This window comes from Dendrobates tinctorius, unplaced genomic scaffold, assembly GCF_039654945.1.
Source record: "Dendrobates tinctorius isolate UK_male_01 unplaced genomic scaffold, ASM3965494v1 ptg000014l, whole genome shotgun sequence".
Taxonomy (NCBI): domain Eukaryota; kingdom Metazoa; phylum Chordata; class Amphibia; order Anura; family Dendrobatidae; genus Dendrobates; species Dendrobates tinctorius.
In genome coordinates, this window is record NW_027361682.1 from 27505260 (window position 1) to 27525267 (window position 20008).

The 20008-nt window shown below is 44.1% G+C and overlaps 1 protein-coding gene across 2 annotated transcripts in view; it reads left to right on the forward strand.

Annotated features, from left to right (window-relative positions):
• Nucleotides 1-1603: 1603 nt before the first annotated feature.
• The window catches only part of SSTR2 (somatostatin receptor 2), a 44137-nt gene continuing 25732 nt past the window's right edge, over nt 1604-20008 (forward strand). The window contains exon 1 of one of the 2 annotated variants that reach the window (XM_073560173.1): nt 1604-1734. The gene's annotated coding sequence lies outside the window, so the exon portion shown is untranslated. Of the gene's footprint in view, nt 1735-18137; nt 18491-20008 lie in introns of those variants that run through there. The other variant, XM_073560163.1, reaches the window with a different exon arrangement.

The following is a 20008-nucleotide window of genomic DNA, read 5'->3' on the forward strand; positions in this document are numbered from 1 at the left end:
TTTATATAGCGCTAACATATTCCTCAGTGCTTTACAGTTTAGTAGTTATATTCTTGTATATAGGGGCAGTATTACAGTAGTTATATTCTTGTACATAGGAGCAGTATTATAGTAGTTATATTCTTGTATATAGGGGCAGTGTTATAGTAGTTATATTCTTGTACATAGGAGCAGTATTATAATTGTTATATTCTTGTACATAGGGAGCAGTATTATAGTAGTTATATTCTTGTACATAGGTGCAGTATTATAGTAGTTATATTATTGTACATAGGGGCAGTATTATAGTAGTTATATTCTTGTATATGGGGGGCAGTATTATAGTAGTTATATTCTTGCACATAGAGGCAGTGTTATAGTAGTTATATTCTTGTACATAGAAGCTGTATTGTAGTAGTGATATTCTTGTACATAGGGGTCAGTATTATAGTAGTTATATTCTTGCACATAGGAGCAGTATTATAGTAGTTACATTCTTGTACATGGAGGTCGGTATTATAGTAGTTATATTCTTGTACATAGGAGAAGTATTATAGTAGTTATATTCTTGTACATAGGAGCAGTATTATAGTAGTTATATTCTTGTACTTGGAGGTCAGTATTATAGTAGTTATATTCTTGTACATAGGAGAAGTATTATAGTAGTTATATTCTTGTATATTGGAGCAGTATTATAGTAGTTATATTCTTGTACATGGAGGTCAGTATTATAGTAGTTATATTCGTGTACATAGGAGAAGTATTATAGTAGTTATATTCTTGTACATAGGGAGCAGTATTATAGTAATAATAAATAAATAATAATCTTTATTTTATATAGCGCTAACATATTCTGCAGCGCTTTACAGTTTATTAGTTATATTCTTGTATATAGGGGCAGTATTATAGTAGTTATATTCTTGTACATAGGGGGCAGTATTATAGTAGTTATATTCTTGTACATAGGAGCAGTATTATAATTGTTATATTCTTGTACATAGGGAGTAGTATTATAGTAGTTATATTCTTGTACATAGGTGCAGTATTATACTAGTTATATTCTTGTACATAGGGGCAGTATTATAGTAGTTATATTCTTGTACATAGGGGGCAGTATTATAGTAGCTATATTCTTGCACATAGAGGCAGTATTATAGTAGTTATATTCTTGTATATAGGGGCAGCGTTATAGTAGTTATATTCTTGTATATAGGGGCAGTGTTATAGTAGTTATATTCTTGTACATAGAGGGCAGCATTATAGTAATTATATTCTTGTACATAGGAGCAGTATTACAGTAGTTATATTCTTGTACATAGGGAGCAGTATTATACTAGTTATATTCTTGTATATAGGGGCAGTATTACAGTAGTTATATTCTTGTACATAGGGGCAGTATTATAGTAGTGATATTCTTGTACATAGGGGCAGTATTATAGTAGTTATATTCTTGTATATATGAGTCAGTATTATAGTAGTTATATTCTTGTACATAGGAGCAGTATTATAGTAGTTATATTCTTGTCCATAAGGGCAGTATTATAGAAGTTATATTCTTGTATATAGAGGGCAGTCTTATAGTAGTTCTACTCTTGTACGTAGGAGAGGATAGATGTGTGTTTGTGAGCTCCCAGCAGGGCGGAGGCATGGCTTCTGACCCAGGTGGAGGGGAGGGAAGCTGGGCTGATGATCCAGGGAAAGCCCCTAGCCTGCCGCATGGACTTGATGGTAATGGAAAACTGGAAATGGTGGCTGGTGAGTCTTCTAAACCTGCTTGTTATGTTGCTGGATTGAGTGGTAAAGTTACAAGGCAAAGCATTTTTAAGCTGGAAATGCAAATCAGCAAATTACAAGATGAAATTAAGAATGAGACTGATCCAAAGATAAAACTGATGAAATGTGAGAGCTTGGATGTTTGCAGACGAGAGCTGGACATTCGGAAAGGAAACCTGGACAAAGATGTGAACTCTGTGCCCAGAAAGGAAACTTGGGCTTTGGAGAAAAAGAGAGGAGCCAGAGCCCAGAAGGAGAATAGAAAACACTCCATTAGTAAGGACATTAAATCTGAAATTGTGCACAGTGTGGGGCAAGGATGTCTGGTAAGAAATGCAGCACTTATATCAGCTGCACAATGTGAGGGGTCTGAGGCAGCAGACAATGCTGGGAGCGCTGCAGAGGAAAGTGTGTCAGCAACCAAGTGGTTAACCGCAGTGGACTCTGTGTACAGCAATGAAGGGAGCTCAGCTCCTGTAAGTGATGAAGTAAGTGTCCCCTGTACTTTTACTGTGTGCGAGACCCCGCTCAGTGCTGTGAGTGAGACTCCACTTGGTGCTGTGAGTGAGACCCCGCTCACTGGTGCTAGTGAATGTATGTCTGCAACAGATACAAACATTATAATGGACTCTGAACCCTCCATGTCAGTGAATGGAGACCACACTGCAATAATAATGGACTCTGAACCGTCAGTGGTAATGGACTCTGAACCCTCCATGTCAATGAATGAAGATCACATTGTGCAACAATCAGAAGTGGATCTGGGCATTTTTTCAGCACAAACACGTGTCAGTGATCATGGGGCTGTTGAGAGCTCCGGCGCTGCTCCACCTGCGGCTGGGGAGAGCTCCGGCGCTGCTCCACCTGCGGCTGGGGAGAGCTCCGGCGCTGCTACACCTGCGGCTGGGGAGAGCTCCGGCGCTGCTCCACCTGCAGCTGGGGAGAGCTCCGGCGCTGCTCCACCTGCGGCTGGGGAGAGCTCCAGCACTGCTCCACCTACGGCTGGGGAGAGCTCCAGCACTGCTCCACCTGCGGCTGGGGAGAGCTCCAGCACTGCTCCACCTGCGGCTGGGGAGAGCTCCAGCACTGCTCCACCTGCGGCTGGGGAGAGCTCCAGCACTGCTCCACCTGCGGCTGGGGAGAGCTCCAGCACTGATCCTCCTGCTGACCAACATCAGTTCAGGAGACTGTTCTCCAATGTAACAAGACTAGTGAACCCTCCATCTCAGAGGAGGAATGCAGTCAGGATAAAGTACACTGGACCAGAGGAGAACATCCCATCCAGAATTTATATTGGAAAAGTTCTTCTGAAAGACTTTGAGGTTTAAGGCAACTGAGGTCTACGCACTGATCCATGTTCCATCCAGCAGGATCTATGACATCAGCTTTAAGCTTCAGTGTGATCTGGATATGTTCTGGAACATCTATAATGACACTAGAGATGGAGATCTGGGATCATCTCCATTGTATCCAGCTGTCTAAGCCGCAGGAAATAACGGCCACTGTCCTGTTCCAGTCTGAGGTGGTGGCTCTGGCGGATCTGCAGCACTGGTTGAGCCGGCAGTGCATGGTGAGAAGTCATCCCCAGAAGATCTATGATGAGGAGCAAATATGGAATGGAGGATACTCTGTGAAAATCCAGCTACTACAGGAGAATGGTGTAACCAGACATCTGCCGCACTCCTTCTACCTGGGCTCAGAGAGGGGGATATGCTATTACCCTGGTCAGCCACGTCTGTGCCATAGATGTGGGGGCAGGCACCTCGCCATGAACTGCTCTCGCATCACGTGCTCATTGTGTGGACAGTTCGGGCATGCAAAGGACAAATGCACAGGAACCGTCATCTGTAACCTGTGCTCAGGACCCGGGCATACGTTTCGTGATTGCCCTCATGCAGAGCATAATAAATATAATGGCCTGACCTCCTTAGAAATTATGGGAAAAGAAACCACAAGAGGTGCAGATGTTGTCCAAGAAGCCAGCACTGATGAGGTGATAAGTCACAGTAACAGCGAGCCTGCTCCAGAGTCTGATATAATATCGATGGATGCTGCACTATTAGGACCACCAGCCACTGAAGAAACACCTAAAGTACCACCAGCTAGAGCTAAGCCATCATCAGCCAGTAAAGTGAGATCTAAGCAATGTTCAGCCACTAAATTAAGACCTAAAATACTAGTCACTAAGGTGTCTAGAAAACCTGTCACCAAACCATCCAAGCTTCAGCCCAGTACATCTGTAGAAGTAGATAAATTGTCCGCAGTGTCCAGTGTGGATGACGAAGGTTTTGTGACCAGAAAAAAGCCTTTGTGGATTCCTCCAGGAAAATCACAACAGTCCAGAAAACCTCTGAGCCTCCAGTGCTGGTGATAAGTCCAGGACGTTACAATGTACTGGGAGAAGAAGACGAAGAAGAGGCACAAATGGAGCAAGGTTCTTCATACATCATAGAAAATGACTCTGATGAGGTGGATCCTGACTCTCCCGTGTCCACAAAGAGATGGGGCACTGCAGGTGACAGCAGTGGAAGGAGAAAGAAGACCAGAAAGTTTAAGTGATCAGGATGCGGCTGAGACTAAGCTCTATTAATGTGAACAGTGTGAGGACTGGTAGCCGGCGGCAGGCGATCTACCAGCAATTGTCTGATGAGAGATCTGACGTCTTCTTCTTACAGGAGACGTATCTGAAATGTAATGCCCATGTGTATGCAGCCAAGAGAGACTGGAGACTAGGTCCATCATTCTGGTCCTTCGGGCTGGAGAGGAATGACGGTGTGGGAATCCTCTTTAATACCATGGATGTCCAGGTGGACAGAGTCCTGGAGATCTGTCCAGGCCGCTGTCTGATGCTGGACTTTGTACTGGACTCCATCCATTATAGAGCAATAAACATTTATGCTCCGCAGACAAGAAAAGAGCGGAGGGAACTGTTTGACCATATGAAGCCATATTGCTTTACCTCTAAAGTGTTTATATTGTGTGGGGATTTTAATAATGTGTCTTGTAATGTGGATAGATCCAGTAGTCACAAGAAACTGAGATATGATGAGACATTTCTTAATAATATAGTCCAACAGGCCCACCTAGTAGACTCCTATGGTTCCCACCATACCAGTAAGACATACACATACCATAAGGGTGGTAATGGCAGCAGAATAGACCGGGTGTATATAAAGAGAGAGGCGAGATGCTCTCAGTACAGGATCAGCCCTCTGGAGTTCTCTGACCATTGCATGGTGAGCGTGACGCTGGATCTGGCCCAAGCTGTGGTCTGTGGAAAGGGGTACTGGAAGGTGAATAGCTCCGTGATCCAAGATCCACTGTTCAGAGAGGCCTTCACCACTTTTTATAATGATCGTAGGACCACCCAATGTATGTGTGATGACACAGCTGAGTGGTGGGAGACCATGAAAAGTGACATCAAGCAGTTTATTATACGAGCAGCCAGGAGACATAGTAATATGGATTATATGAGATACTCTGCCCTGAGACTGCAACTGAGCCGGCTATATAGCAGGATGAATGGTGGTGAGGAGGTGGATGGACGGAGCGTCAGCCATATAAAGCAGCGAATGAGGGAGCTGCAGTATGATCGCCTCAAGTCTCTCAAGGCGGAGGGACAGTTTGATAATTGGGGCGTCCATAACCCAGATCCTTTCATTGCCTGTAAAAACAGGGTCAGTAAGAAGCTAATCACTGGTTTGTTGGATGAGAATGGGGTGGAGCAGTCAGAGCCGGAGAAAGTCCACAACATCATTGCTGATTATTATAGAGATCTCTATAAAGGGGCTAATATTGATAAGGAAGCCATTAATGCCTATCTGAAGGGGGTGTCCCTACCAACATTAGACCCCACACAGGCAGATAGTATGGCCGGTCCCATAACTGAGGAGGAGGTGAAGAAGAGCATTGACTCCTTAAAGGCCAACAAGAGCCCGGGGCTGGACGGCCTGACCAGCGAGTTTTATAGAGAGTTCAGGGACTTATTAGCTCCAGACCTGGTGCAGGTCTATAATGATTGCCTCTCTGCAGGGAAGCTTCTACCGTCCCAGTATAAATCTGTTCTGGTCCTTTTGGCAAAAAAAGAAAATCTAAAAGATATAAAGAACTGGCGTCCATTGTCTCTGCTGAACACGGATTATAAAATTCTGGCCAAGATCTTGTATTATCGGCTGAGTGAGGTGGCGGGTGAGCTTATCATTGCCAACCAGACGTGTGGTGTGAAGGGTCGGACGATAGAGGACTCGTTGTTGGTGAGAGAAGCCGTGACGTACATGAAGCAGCACCATGTGGGGGCGTATATTGTGGGCTTAGACCAGAGTAAAGCCTTTGATAGAGTCTATCATGATTACCTGTATCAGGTATTGTTACAGTATGGCCTCCCGATGCGGTTTGTGCAGTGGCTGCGATTTCTGTATGAGGAAGCTATAAGCCTGCCGCTGATTAATGGTCACTTGGCCGAGCCCTTTGCGATCATGTCAGGGGTGAGGCAGGGCTGTCCTCTCAGCCCATATTTGTATGTTTTCAGTCTGGATCCTTTCCTCAGAAAACTGCAGGATCATAGAGATTTTACAGGGCTGAGGTGCCACCTCCAAAGTATGGTATAGGAGGTAAAGTTCTGTGCCTATGCGGATGATGTGTCGGTTGTGGTGTCTTCTAGAGGTGACTGTGTGGCTCTACAGCAGGAGATCACAGCCTTCTCCCAAGTATCTAACTCCTCTGTGAACATGGAGAAGAGCGAGGCGTTGTGGCTGGGGAGTGACCGTGATGTCTTCTCTCTGCCCTTCAGAACAGTTCAGAATCAGATAAAGATTTTGGGAGTTGTGTTTGGTGCTGTAGATGATGGGAAGGTGAACTGGGAGGAGAAGCTGGTGGTGTGTGAGCGGAAGGTGCAGAGCTGGAGACACTGGAAGCTGACATATCTGGAGAAGATCCGCCTGCTGAAGACCTTCCTGCTCCCGCTGTTCCTCTATATCAGTGTGGTGTTCCCGCTGCCAGATATGTTGCTCCCCAGACTTACCAATGTCTTCTTTCACTTCTTGTGGGGCAACAGGGTGAATGTGGTCAGGAGAAACATTGTTTATCTCCCTCATAAGGATGGTGGTCTCGCCATGCCTTGTCCGGAGCTCTTCTTTAATCTTTTGTTTCTCATGAAGAATTTTTTGTTTTGTAAGAATTCAGAGAAGGTGCCATGGTCTTGTTTAAGAGCCAGATCCAGCAGTTTGTGTCTGTGTGGTCGGTAGGGGACCCCATCAAGAGAATCTCAGGACGACTAAAGAATAATGTTTCTTGGTATGGTGTCCACATAATAAGTAAGGTCGTCAGATGGAGGATCTTGTATGATGACGTCAAGCAGCTTAGTAGGAAGGAGCTGTATAAGAATGTCCTGTCATCTCACTTCAGTGTCCAGGTACAACTGAGGGGCGCTCCGAGTCTGGATGTAAAATGGGCTGTAAAAAACGTGCTAGATCCCAGAGTTCCCCCTCATATGAGAGACGTAGCGTGGCTGGCACTCCATGGTAAGATGTACGTTAGAGATAATCTAAAGTGCAGGAATGTATCAGACAGATCCTGTCCCAGAGAAGAGTGCCCCCATATACTGGAGACGATGGACCATCTGCTGTTAGAGTGCCCCTTCAGTAAGCAGGTATGGGAGTCTGTGTCCTTGTCTCTAAAGTTGCCGCACCTGGTGGGACAGTCGTATGGTCAGCTGCTGTACGGAGAATTCCAACCTGATCTCAGGGCGTATGACAGAAGCTCTCTGTATATAATAAATGTGGTGACCATCTACCATCTGTGGTGTGAGCGGTGCTGCCTGCTCATCAATAAGGAAGTCCTGTCCTGTGATACTGTCAGGTATAAGATCCTAGAAAGTCTCAAGGCCGTATATAATAAGGATATAAAGGGGAACCCAGGTAATGTGAACTGGAGAAACATCCATGTATCGGAATTTGTCAATGTTTGCTAATGCTATTGTTTAAGTGATGTAACAACACAGTATTTATCTCCTTTACTATTTATTGCTTTGAGATTTTAATGTAACATTTTTGTAATATATGGTTGCCAGTTTTTAAATAAAAAGATCATTATAGTAGTTATATTCTTGTATATAGGGGCAGTATTATAGTAGTTATATTCTTGTATATAGGGACAGTATTATAGTAGTTATATTCTTGTACATAGAGGGCAGTATTATAGTAGGTATATTCTTGTATGTAGAGGCAGTATTATAATAGTTACTGTATTTTCTTGTATATATTTTTTTACATGAGGGCATTAATTTAGTTACTACATTCTTGTACATAAGAACAATATAGGCTTGAACTGGAGTAATTAATTTTCTGGGAGCCTAAAATGTGCACTGAGTGTAATTGTCACTTCTAAAAATTTCAATCCTATTATACTAATGTGTTATATAGTATGATTAGCTTTTTTGATAGGCAAGAGAAAGAATGAGCTTGAAAAGCGACAACCATATTTCTGGATTGGAAATGCGCTTCAAGCAGTTGTCACTTTCATTCTCCTAGATCAGGATAAAGACACTGAAATACGTGCTCTATTATAGGATTGTGTTTGGTGATATATATATATATATATATATATATATATATACAGTATATATATATCAAGACATTTTGCAATTTATAATTGTTAGCCCCCTCTTTTAACTTTTATGTTTTTTTTATAAGCTAGAGACCTGACACATGCAATTTTGTGCATTTGCAATGATGAGTATATGATACATGTCCCTTTTACAGTGGCTGCCTAACACTAGTTGCTACAATTCACTTTACTTTTTACTAATATCTCTTGAGTCAATTACTGTATCAGTTTCACCCACTTAAAATGTAATTAGGACATTTGTTATCACATTCTAAGTACTAAATCACGCTGAATTTCATTTGCCGTTTCTTGTACTATCCTTCCAATTTCTCTAAATCCCTCTGTAGAAAAATAATATCCTCTGGGTAATTAAACTACATAGTTTAGCCTCTTCATCTGTAGATATGGAAATGTGAGTTCAAAAGTATCTATCTGGACATTAATAAATACATACAAAGGACATGGAAGCAATAGGAATTAAGAGGATACCTAGCAGACAGGAACAGCTAATCAAATGTCCTTGATTAATTGTTCATCAGAAAGTGTGACCACCTCTATAAAAGCAGAAGTCCATCATTTTAACGTTAAAATTACTCTAAAGTGGAAAATATTTAAGAAAGCTGATAAACTTCCCAGGAATGAATATTCTGTAAAATTCACTACAAGGTCAGACCGAACAATACTCAGAGAAATTGCAGAAAACACGGACACCCAAGAGTTACTGCTCAGACCCTAAAGGCCTCAGTTAGCATTTTAAAGGGTTGTCCGCTTTCAGGAAAGTCGACTGCAAATTGTTTATATTACAAGCTCAACAAGTAAATCAATCAGCACCAGCTCTTTGCGGTGCTGCGGTCCCAGTGTTTTGGTTACAGTGGTAAGGTCGCATGAACAGCACTCGACACCGTTCTTGTATTATTTGAGGTCTGAAAGTACTGTTTTTTTTATTTTGACCATTTTTCATTGTCAGAAAAAAATACAAAATGTATTGCTTGGAAATTCGAAAGACATGTTGTCAGAAGTTTCTAGACTAAAAGAACAATTTATATTTTACTCAAAAATATACCTATAAAGAGCAAAATCAGACACAATGAACATTTGAAAGTGGTCTCTTAATTTTTGCCAGAGCTGTATATGAGATAGACAGATACTGTACATATGGGATAGATAGATAGAAAAATAGATACATAGATATGGGATAGATATGGAATAGATAGATATTGGATAGATAGATAGACAGGTAGATAGATAGATATGGGATAGACAGATATGAGGATAGATAGATAGATAGATAGATATGGGATAGATAGATAGATATGGGATAGATAGATAGATATGGGATAGATATGAGGATAGATAGATATGAGGATAGATAGATATGAGGACAGATATGAGATAGATAGATAGATATGTGATAGATAGATAGATATGGGATAGATAGATATGATGATAGAAAGATATTGGATAGATACTGTAGATAGATAGATATTGGATAGATAGATAGATAGATATGATGATAGATAGATATGGGATAGAGAGATAGAGAGATGGATAGATTGATATGAGGACAGATAGATATGAGATAGATAGATATGAGGATAGATAGATGACAGATACATAGATATGGGATAGATAGATAGATATGGGATAGATAGATAGATATGGGATAGATAGATATGATGATAGATAGATAGATATGATGATAGATAGATAGATATGATGATAGATAGATATTGGATAGCTAGATAGATCGATAGATAGATATGATGATAGATAGATATGGGATAGATAGATAGATATCAGGATAGATAGATAGCTATGAGATACCGTAGATAGATAGATAGATATGGGATAGATAGATATGAGATTGATATGGGATAGATAGATATGAGGATAGATAGATAGATAGATATGAGGATAGATAGATAGATAGATATGAGATAGATAGATAGATATGAGATAGATAGATAGATATGAGATAGATATGGGATAGATAGATAGATACATATGAGATAGATAGATATGGATTAGATAGATAGATATGGGATAGATAGATAGATATGGGATAGATAGATATGCGATAGTGTTAGCGTGGGTGGTCAGGAGCCGGAATCTCCAGGAGTGGACCCTCTGGACTGTGGCACTGAGGGGCCCCGGGCGAGCTGCCAGGTGGAACTGACCCCTATACAGGGACCGTTAGGAGCAGGCCCAGGGGTTCGAGTACCACGGTAGCCGGTTCCGAGAGGGGCGGCTCAGGATGACTGGAGTAGGACAGTGGGACTGAAGTGTAGGACGGCAGGACTGGAACAGGATGGAACAGGAACACCGGAGGCAGGAGACGGAGGAAACAGGACACTGGAGCAGGACTGAGAATAACTGTTAGCGAACACGGAAGACAGGCTGCGAGGCTGCTGCAGGAAACACTGAGGACGGCACCGAGAGGCTGCAGAGCGCACAGGAGGAAGCAGGGCCCAGTGTGCAAGGTAACACAACGGTCAGGGGCCTCCCTCAGGGGCAAGAGGCCTGATATAGCCCCGTCTGGTCTGCCATTGGTCCGAAGGTGCTTCCGGGTCAGGGCACAGCTGGAGCACAAGAAGCAGCAGGGAGGCGCGGCCACGGCCTATGGTGCATGCGCATTGCATGCAGGGATGGTGTCGGCCGCGAGCCCATCAGAGGTGACTGCCGTGGCCATCGGGTGGAGAGAGGCTGCAGCATGGGAGCGGAGGCCGGCTGCGGCATGGGAGCGGAGCTCGGGTGAGTATGACGGAGCGGTGTAACAGATAGATAGATAGATAGATATGGGATAGATAGATAGATAGATATGGGATAGATAGATAGATAGACAGATAGATATGGGATAGATAGATAGATAGATATGGGATAGATAGATTCGTATATAGATAGACAGACAGAGAGATATATGATAGATAGTTATAGAAAAAATAGAAATATAAAAGATGTTCTAATTAAATCAGATGTAGGCATTATAAAGAGATCACAACAGACCTTTTTACAGGAAGTGAGAGAAAGGGATGTTATCTCTATTTAACATGTATTATATTTGCTGCAGTGCCCGTGTAATCTATGGTATATCGGGGAAACAACATGTGATTTTAAAACACGCATTAATCACCACCGATATACCATTAGAAAAAAGAGGATGGATCTCCCGGTCCCTGAGCATTTTGCTGAACTGAAGCATACAGAGAAAGCTCTGAGCTTTAGAATAATAGACATGGTGCCAGTACAGAGAAGAGGGGGAGACAGGGAACGTAGCTTGAAACAAAAAGAATTAAAATGGATAAATGAGTTGAACACATTAAAGCCTATGGGGTTGAATGTTGATTTCAAGAAGCTGGATATCTGAAGCTGGATATACCCTATAGGTTGATTGGATTCATTCTAGCAGTGTTGAAGGAATATTACAGTGTCTTTTTACATGAAGGTTAATTTTATGGCATAAGTGGTTTTTGTATATAAAAAACCCTTTTATATACAGTATACATGGTATAATAATTTCTTTATCCTTCTTTTTTAGATACACAGTGCACACTTTCACTTTCACTTTCACTATCCTGAAAGGGATACAAGGACATATGGAGGATAAGTGCTGTATTTTTGGCAAACATCGGCCAATATTTGTTAATGAAGGGGTTAAAATACAGGAGCTTGATTGTACACATGTGGCGCCTCCAGGAGTATGGTCGCCACAGTGGCTTTGCCTTCCTCCAGGGGAGGGTAATGCCAGGCTTGAAGGCAATGATGGGTCTCTCTCGCAGTCAATCCATACATGCAACACAGTTCCACTCCAGGCCAGCAGGGGGAACTCTGAACCAAGATTAAGTAGAGGAGTGCTCTCTGAGGGCCAAGAGGAAGGAGTAGTCAGTTAGTCTGCGGAGGGTGAAGTGTGCAGACGTGTAGAGAGCTGCTGAAGGTTGAGCTAGGAAAGGAGAACTCCCTCGCAGTGAGAGCGCAAAAACTGGAGCCTGGTCTCCACGGCTGTACGGATACTAACGGTCCTACAGCAGATACCAGAGGAGTAGGAGGCTGTAAATGCCCTACTCCCATCTAAGACTTGGGGCACAACAGCAACTGAATAGAGAGCCAGGACTCCTGAGAAGGGAGTCCCCGAGAGAAGCAACAGCTGTCTGCCGTACGAGAAGAATTGTTGGGAAAATCTGACAGGAGGAACTTCAGAGTAACTTAGTACTGGAGTACTTCATTCAAACAAGCGCTAGGAAGGAGACTGCACAGCCCCCTGAGTTGCTTCCAGGCTAGCCTGCTCCGTTACCATCTGTAATCAGGACCCTGGACTGCAGTTATCCAGTAAAGGTACAGAAATTGCACCCCGCTGTGTCTTGTCTGCTTCCTACCCTTACGGCACTGCTACATCCCCGTGCCAACCACCGCTACACTGCCCTGGGACTATAGCTTCACCTGTGGGGAGCTTTTACACCTTTGCTGCACCATACCATCAGTCCCAGATGATCTGCATGCAGCGTCGGCTTAACACATCCCTTGCCGAGCACCACAGGTGGCGTCACGAACTATTCCATTCCACTTAAACTACATCACATCCCACCATTACGTGGGCGCCCAGGGCCACGGACCGGGTCACCGCTGCTGTGACACATCCCACTGACACCGGCCCGGTACCGAGTACCCCACAGCCCTGGGAGGGTGACCCACACACATCCATCTATATGGACTCTGGTGGAGACACCTTAGTCTTAGCGGACTGAGGAGTCACCCGAAGATACCATTGGTGACAGGAGGTCACCTGAGTAAGGGATCGTCAGGTACACCAGGATGGTTAGAGGGTGTTACAGCCCTTAGGCTCCATAATAAAGAGAGTCTTTTGTGACTGGCATGGGTATCTAAGATCAAGCTTTATTTTAATGAATTAAGAACGGAATTTATGAGGCTCATAATATACCTTATTAAACATGGTGCTGGAATACACATGATTGTGATGCGCGCAAGCGCAGGAAGGAATAAGGGAAGTGATGAATGGTGAGCGTCACACAGGGAGCTCAAGTTAAGTATGCCTCTTCCAATATGGCGCTGAGGTATCTGGAAAGATGAAGTGCGCATGCGCACTATAATATGGAAATGTCACACAAGGAATATGATTAGCCGAGAGTCATGAAGTCACTGCATATTCAATGAAATCATGCGGAGTTGTTTTATAACATGTTATTTGCACTTTATGGAATAATTTGGAGCAATTGTTGTATCCTTATATACAGTATACTCACTGTTGTAATTGATTCACTGCTTGAGAAAGGCTCAGTATGAGCCGAAACGTCGGTTGCCATATGGGTCTGAATTAAAGCCACATTTTTCCACTTTAAAAGGAGTACTGCCTTTATTTTTTCTTGTAGCTAGATAGTTAGATAGATAAAGAAAGCACAGCAGCACTTTATTGGAGCCAAGATATAGGCAAACACAGAAGATTCTTATCGCCTAAAATGGCTAATTCATGTATGCCCATCAACCACGGCAAGGTGACCTCCCTCTGATGGGTCCTATTCTACTGTAGATACCTCTATTGAGCTCTCAGCCTACAGTTAAATGGACAAACATGTCTCTCCCAGGCTATGACCCTACAATTCTAATGGGTAAGTAGAACTGATGAACATCACCTGCTGGTCAATGGGAATAGTGCAGAGTCAGGCTGGAGGCACATCCAATAGTAAAATATAGAGGAAAACCTGAAAAGCATCTAGTAAGTGTGAACAAGTGCAAGCTGCGATAGCTGCATTATAAAGAAAAAGAAAACACTTTCGATGGTTGATCGGGCATACATGGAATTGGCCAATTTATGTGCTTAGAACCTTCATTATTGTAAGTCCGTCTTACTGAGTAATAACACAGTTTAGATTCAATGTCCAGTGTTTGCATACATCTTGGCTTATCTAGAGCGCTGCTGAGTTTTCTTTTTCTGTACAGTGCAGCTATCGCAGATTGCACCTGATCACACTTAGGAGGCGCTGGCCAGGATTTTTCTCTATAGATAGATAAATAGATATGGGATAGATAGATAGATAGATAGATAGATAGATAGATAGATAAAGATTGACCACACTTAAAATACTATCCGTGTTTCCTTTGTAGCAAAGTACAGTTTTCTGTTCTCTGTTATCTGCCTGTTCTGGCTGGGATGAGGCTGATTATAGGGTTTACCATGTAGGTTTTGGCATCTCCCTGCAGTTTATATCTGATTGTTGGGGGATACAGCAGGAGGACACCCTGTGATCAGTGTATTTGCGGCATTGACCACCATTCTAGCTTTCTTCCATGCTCCGGTCTCTTTACTCTATCACTTCCTATAGAATAATGGATTATGGATCTGCCCATCAGATCTGTACAGTTTATAACACACTCATCTGGAGAAATGAAACTTCCATTTGTTGCTGACATTTCCTTATCAGATCAAAGAATAGGAATGTCAGGATCATAGAGTGGGGAATGTGCGTCATTCATTCAGTTCCTTCCGCTCGGTGCACTGATCCTTCAGACTTCAGTAAGAATGCCCTGCGGGGTGAGACCTATGCCAGCCAGAGACCCTGCGCCCTGTGGGGTGAGACCTGTGCCAGCCAGAGACCCTGTGCCCTGTGGGGTGAGACCTGTGCCAGCCAGAGACCCTGCGCCTTGTGGGGTGAGATCTGTGCCAGCCAGAGACCCTGCGCCCTGTGGGGTGAGACCTGTGCCAGCCAGAGACCCTGCGCCCTGTGGGGTGAGACCTGTGCCAGCCAGAGACCCTACGCTCTGTGGGGTGAGACCTGTGCCAGCCAGAGACCCTGCGCCCTGCGGGGTGAGACCTATGCCAGCCAGAGACCCTGCGCCCTGCGGGGTGAGACCTATGCCAGCCAGAGACCCTGCGCCCTGTGGGGTGAGACCTGTGCCAGCCAGAGACCCTGCGCTCTGTGGGGTGAGACCTGTGCCAGCCAGACACCCTGCGCTCTGCGGGGTGAGACCTGTGCCAGCCACAGACCCTGTGCCCTGCGGGGTGAGACCTGTGCCAGCCAGAGACCCTGCGCCCTGCGGGATGAGACCTGTGCCAGCCAGAGACCCTGCGCCCTGCGGGATGAGACCTGTGCCAGCCAGAGACCCTGCGCCCTGCGGGGTGAGACCTGTGCCAGCCAGACACCCTGCAACTTCCCCTATAATTACTTGCCATTGTTACAATGACCTCATTCAGACCTGTCCTCAGCTGTTTACAGGTAAATTATCAACTAACCCTAAAATACTCTGTGCTGCTGTGAGCATTTTGATGACCATCTAGCTACATGAATGAAACGGAGAAAACTTTTTCGTTTAGGTTGTGGCCTCATTGGAATTCATTTTACTAAGTCAAAAGTTGGACTAAGGCCGGTTTCACATTTGCGCTTTATAGCGCTGCGACGGCCTGCGCACAGCCGCCGCTAAGCCCCGCCCCCTGCCAGCTCCCTGCCCGCCCCATCCGGTCATCGCCGCCTACTAGCGCACATGGGCGCTTGCGATCTGCGCACCCTATCTTTAGCACTTTAGCATAGGGTGCGCAGATCGTGCGCTGGCCGTGCACTAGCAGGATTTTGCCGTGCGCTGCGCACTTTTGAAGGTGCGCCGTGCGCGCCGAAATGCAACATGCTGTGTTCGGCGCACACAGGCGCACCTTCAAAAGTGCGCAGCGCACGGCAAAATCCTGCTAGCGCACGGCCAGCGCACGATCTGCGCACCATATGCTAAAGATAGGGTGCGCAGATCGCAAGCGCCCATGTGCGCTAGTAGGCGGCGATGACCGGATGGGGCGGGCAGGGAGCCGGCAGGGGGCGGGGCTTAGCGGCAGCCATGTGCAGGCCGTCGCAGCGCTATAAAGCGCAAATGTGAAACCGGCCTAACTGGTAAGAATTTCACTTGTGCCACATGACAAAGTCAGCTCTGATACATTTGGGTCTATGTAGAAGCTTTTGCTTGGCATTCAATTAGTTCCCAATATAGAGAGACGTGCCTCTGCCCTCTCTCCAATCTCCTGTATCTAGTACTGTATTTAGTTATAAATAGCTTTATACTTTACTTCTACTCCATTATTGAAATATCTGCTTGCTGTCAGTGAATAAAAAAAAAAAAACTTCTAACTTACTACTAAAAGAAGAGGTTGTTATAGCTATATCTCAGGGGTTAAATAATCTGAGAGCAGCATAATGTAGGGTCTGAAAGCTTGATTCCAGTGATGTGTTACTTACTAGGCTGTGTGCTGCTGTTCCAATATAATCAAGCAGTGACATTGTTGACTCACTAGGGTTAGGGTAAGGACTAGGGTAATAAAGTTTAATAATAAAAACAAGTAAATATATTATATATATTTTTTTACAACACTTTATCATTTTCAACATTTACGGTATGTCAGATTTCAACAAAAATTGTAAAAATACTATTAATTTATTAAAATATAATACATGTGTTTGGGGGATAAATAGTTCAATACTGGACAAGCGAAAGAGACCCATGAAGCGATAATGGTCCCCGAGTTAGGGGGTTACAAAATACTTGCCTTGTCCCGGGTGCTGGCAACTCACGCTCTGCCACTGCTGTAACTCATCACCTATCTGGAAAACAAAAAATGTAATGTTCGGAATATCCCTTGAAGGAAAATAGATGCAAATTGGCAGCGGAGAAATAATAAGCTTCCATAGATTGCTGGAACATGTATAGATGTAGCAGAGCTGATTTTGTCTTTTCACCGTTTTGAATGCAGATATGCTGATGTGCCCTTTTGTGATCATAATAACACAGGGATATTAGAACATATAGCATAAAATGGTCAACACGATGGCTCAGTGGTTAGCACTGTATGGTGCCTCAGTGGTTAGCACTGTACAGTGGCTCAATGGTTATCACTATATGGTGGCTCAGTGGTTATCACTATATGGTGGCTCAGTGGTTAGCACTGTAAAGTGGCTCAGTGGTTAGCACTGTACGGTGGCTCAGTGGTTAGCACTGTACGGTGGCTCAGTGGTTAGCACTGTATGGTGGCTCAGTGGTTAGCACGGTATGGTGGCTCAGTAGTTAGCACTGTACAGTGGCTCAGTGGTTAGCACTGCATGGTGGCTCAGTGGTAAGCACTGTATGGTGGCTCAGTGGTTAGCACGGTATGGTGGCTCAGTGGATAGCACTGTATGGTGGCTCAGTAGTTAGCACTGTACAGTGGCTCAGTGGTTAGCACTGCATGGTGGCTCAGTGGTAAGCACTGTATGGTGGCTCAGTGGATAGCACTGTACAGTGGCTCAATGGTTATCACTATATGGTGGCTCAGTGGTTAGCACTGTATAGTGGCTCAGTGGTAAGCAGTGGCACTTTGCAGCGCTGGAGTCCTGGGTTCAATTCCCACCAAGGACAACATCTGCAAGGAGTTTGTATGTTCTCCCCACGTTTGCGTGGGTTCCCTCCGGGTCCTCCGGTTTCCTCCCAAACACCAAAAACATACTGTGAGCCCAATGGGGACAGTGCTGATAATGTCTGTAGAGCGCTGTGCAATTAATGGCGCTATATAAATGAGTAGAATAAATAATAACTGTACAAATGACAAACATCTATAGGTTAGACACAACCTTACACTTAATCGATGGCCGTTGTCCATACATGTGAATTGGGTCGTTTCTGCAGCATTTCTGCAGTTTTCTGCAAGTCCCTTGTAGAGGAATGAGATGATGGCATACATTTCTGATACACAATGATTGACTGCTGTCAGTGGTGACGCAGAACTGGGGGGTTCGGTGTTCGCGGAGAGACAGGCTGCTGTCTCCATCTTCCTGGCTTGCCATAGACTTGAGTGCTATTGTATGGCTTGAGCACCATCTGTGTGTGAACAGGAGGAATTCTGCGAGTCCTCCTCTAACTCCTGGATACAACCTCAGATGTAGAGGGAGCTTCAGACCGAGCGCACACGCACTGGGAGAGCTGTGACCAGCTGGAGGGAAGTCACAGGCGAGAGCTGTTCTTCCATCAGATCCCATAAATGCATTGGAGGATTCCGTGCAAGATCCCGAAAAATTCTGCAAGGATCTAGCGCAGGTGGAAAACTTCAGGATAATGGACTAACACAAAGCCAATCCCCTTGTGTTGGCTTCTTGAACCCATAGATGACCCTATAGAGGTAAGTGACCTACTGACTGCTCACTTTCAGCAAAATAACCCTATACACTTGTAATGTCCATTTTGCAATAAGATATATAACATATATATATATATATATATATATATATTCTGTGTGTGTGTGTGTATATATAACATTTATTCAGATTTCAAACTACTAGACTTTCCCACACGCTGGGTACCCTAGCCCTGTGTCTGAGCACCCTGGCTATGGCACAGTGACTAGTTGGCATCTCCCTTCATCCATGGCACCCAGCACCCAGTAGGTGCTACCTCTCTCCTGGCTCTACGGGTCTGTGAGTTTTTTCCCCAATATGTTTGCTTAAATTGCAACTTCTAGTACTAATCTTATCAGTGGCTTTAATGACGAGGAGCTGCTTTGCCCCTTGTATAAATGAGACTAGTTGGCACACCGCAGGGCGCAGAATGGATTGGTCATTTCAGCATTTAGCTTTAGCATGCAATGAGTAATGTCAGCGAGACACAACATTTACCAGCGAATCCCCTCCTCTGGCTGCCCCCCAACAATCCCCCGTAAGAATGGCACTGTGTAGTCTGTCATGATATTTTGTAGCAGAGATTTACATTTTGGATGCTTTGTTGCGGAGAGCTTACAATGTGATTGCAACAAGTGTTTGCAGACTGTCATAAGGGAATTTCATTTGTCCTCTACCAGTCTCATCAGCTGGCATCTCACCATGTCCCAGCATGGCTTGGAGAAAGAGTGTATTGGTCATTTCTAATATTCCAAAAAATATTAATAAAAGAATGGAGAGAAAGTCAAGAGTAGGTGAAAAGCTGGTATGACATCACAGATCCCTTCTCAGGTACCAAGCTAGTTGGGAATTTCCTCTAGTTACGCCCCAAATATTAGGGACAGAAAGGTAAAATCTAGGAATTTGCTGGATATTAAAATCAGTAGAAACTTCATTTCCTTACATGACTCACAAAATGTTCATTGTGTAGGTTTAAGAAGTAGAGAAAAAACAAAAAACACAGATTTTCTTTTATATTTTAAGGGTTCCTCAATGCAAGTCCTCAAGAGCCACCAACAGATCATGTTTTTAGGATCTCCTAACAAGTGACGGAATTAATACCTAGGCAGTAGTAAGGAAATCCTGCAAACAGGATCTGTCGGTGGCTTTTGAGGACAGAAGTTGGGGAACCCTGGCCTTTTTGCCTTTTGGGAGCCACATCTTTGCCAGGGCACAAAAAACCCAAAACACCGGTGGCAACTAATGTGAAGATTGGGATCCTGGCAAACAACTTCCCATATCTCGGCTTCTTGGACATGTACCATAAATAAAAAGAACAAGGTTTTCAGCAGAGTTAAGAAGCCCACACACATTAGGTTGAGGAATAGCCGAGGACCAAATGAACATTTGGCCAACATACTGCATATTCAAGTTGTTAGACAATAAAGGGTCGACTCAACATATATTAAGAGACTCAACATTCAACTTAAGTGATCAGATAATTTAATGTTGTCCACACTAGTAGTAAGCAAAACGTTTTGGTC